The following is a 2056-nucleotide window of genomic DNA, read 5'->3' as shown; positions in this document are numbered from 1 at the left end:
TGGATGGTTGGCTTTTTTTTTTTTTTTTTAATCGAAACAGAGTCTCCCTATAGCCCCAGCTGGCCTGGAACTCTACTACTAGACCAGGCTGACCTCAGTCTCACAGAGTGCTGGGATTAAAAGTGTCCCACCAGGCGCAACATAGTTTCATTTTTAAGAATAGTTATTTCTGGTTGTAGCCCAGCTTTTTCAAGCCAACTATAAATGTAATAATAAAATTCTGTATTTTCACATCACCTAGGTTATTGTTAAGCTTACTACAGTTTGAGATTCCCCTAGCTTATGTATAATTAAGTTAAAAGATACTGCAAAAATAACTACTTTTAGCTGACTTTTAAATTATTATATATCTTGTAGCTCTTGGGCAGGGATTGAAGAAAATAGATGTTATCCTAGAAACAAATCATAAGAAGTTTTGGTACCACTGTTTCAAATGAGCTACTTCTAGACTACTAAGGATAGCTAATACTACTTTTGGAAAAAAGTCAACAGTAGCTTGACTACTTTTGGAAAAAAGTCAACAGTAACTTGACCTCTTTTTTCCATTACAGCTTTCTGCTTTCTAGAAGCTTGAGAAGTTGAAGAACAGTCTGTTCCCTGCATATTTATAATTCTTCTGCGATATGATTTTTTTCAGTGCACTTTGGGTTAGCAGCCTGAGCGCCCCTTGTCTGTTTCTTTTCCAAGACAATTGCCCTTAAGGGGATTAGAGGAGTGCATTTGCACATGAGCAAGATCTGGAGTTTTGAGTTTACTGAGCCCAAAGGGCTCCTGCAGCAATTAGAGACCACTCCCTTACCCCCCACCCCCACACTCTAGCCCCTTGTAGGAGAGCTGTATCCTGATTCATTATCACAGGAACCAAGTGGAGCAGTGAAGCCTCTGTTCAAACTCAGGCTGGAGTTCAGTTTTTACTGTGTCTCAGTGGTCAGTTTCACCTTCTAGTTCTTTGCTAGCACATAATTTGACACTTAAGAAGGATTTGTGAATGAATAGGAACACTGGTATTCTGTGATCTCATAGAATATCATAAACCTTGATTCTCTGCAGAATTGTTGAGAGCTAAAGGTCGAAAGAAACCATTAAGGACTCATCTGCATTCCGTAATAAGTTTCTGTTACATTATTGTCTTATTAAAGTTCAGTAATACAATTAGAGGAGACCATGGACTCATGAAATTTTTTTTAGGGAGGAAGTAAGTATGTTAGGAACATAGCCAGGAAGGCCAGGCTTCATTTTCAGTTAAGAGGTGAGCCCACTGAGACACAGAAAAGTAAGGTGTCATAGGAAAGTTTTAGAGACAAGCCCCTGGTCACTACATTGACAAGAATAGGCTCCAGGGGAATGTAAATAATATTGTTCCTATTCGGTTGTCATGGGGTCTGACTTGGTTTTCATCTGAGGTTATTTGTGTCTGCAGGGTGGAAATACGTCTTCTTAATTAACATTGCACACTGTACGGCATTAATGTCCCACACATGAGTACCTTAATTAGGGTTTCCAGACCAGAGTCACTGGGAGCTAATTAACCTCTGCTGTCTCCTGAGAGTTGTTTTGCAGTTTAGATCAGTGATCCTAATAAATGCCTATAAGCTAGCTGCAGCCCAATTGCCCAGGAACTTTCTCAAAAGCAGCACAGGCCCACCCTCAAGAGATTTGGACTCACGAAACCAAGGAGAGTCCTTCCCAGGCATCAATATCTTTTATGAAGCTTTGGGAGTAAGTCTGATAGTGTCCACACTGGGAGATTTGCAGTTTTAAAGGCTCTCTGCTACTACTGAGGCAACAGCTTTGAAACATTACATAATATGAGTTATATGTGCTGGATCATAATATAACTTTCAAACTTAAATTTAGTAATAGCTCACTCTCCAACACTCTTGTGCTTATACAGAACCTTTTTCTAATAGAAACAATTAAGTTGATAACTATGTTACATTTTTTACACACCTCAGGTACAGAATGAATAATTTTATTCAGAGTTCATATTATTACATATGCCATGGTTTTTTTGTTTGTTTGTTGATTTCCAAGTGTCTTGAATTGCAATGTTAAG

At 38.7% G+C, this 2056-nt stretch overlaps 1 protein-coding gene across 5 annotated transcripts in view; it reads left to right on the top strand.

Annotated features, from left to right (window-relative positions):
* Positions 1 to 2056, top strand: part of Cmss1 (cms1 ribosomal small subunit homolog) — a 407227-nt gene that overhangs the window by 380910 nt on the left and 24261 nt on the right. The window lies entirely within an intron of this gene.

Source organism: Nannospalax galili, unplaced genomic scaffold, assembly GCF_000622305.1.
Source record: "Nannospalax galili isolate Female #2095 unplaced genomic scaffold, S.galili_v1.0 scaffold355, whole genome shotgun sequence".
NCBI lineage: Eukaryota > Metazoa > Chordata > Mammalia > Rodentia > Spalacidae > Nannospalax > Nannospalax galili.
The sequence above is the reverse complement of the archived record's forward strand: the minus strand, read 5'-3'. Positions and strand labels throughout refer to the sequence as shown.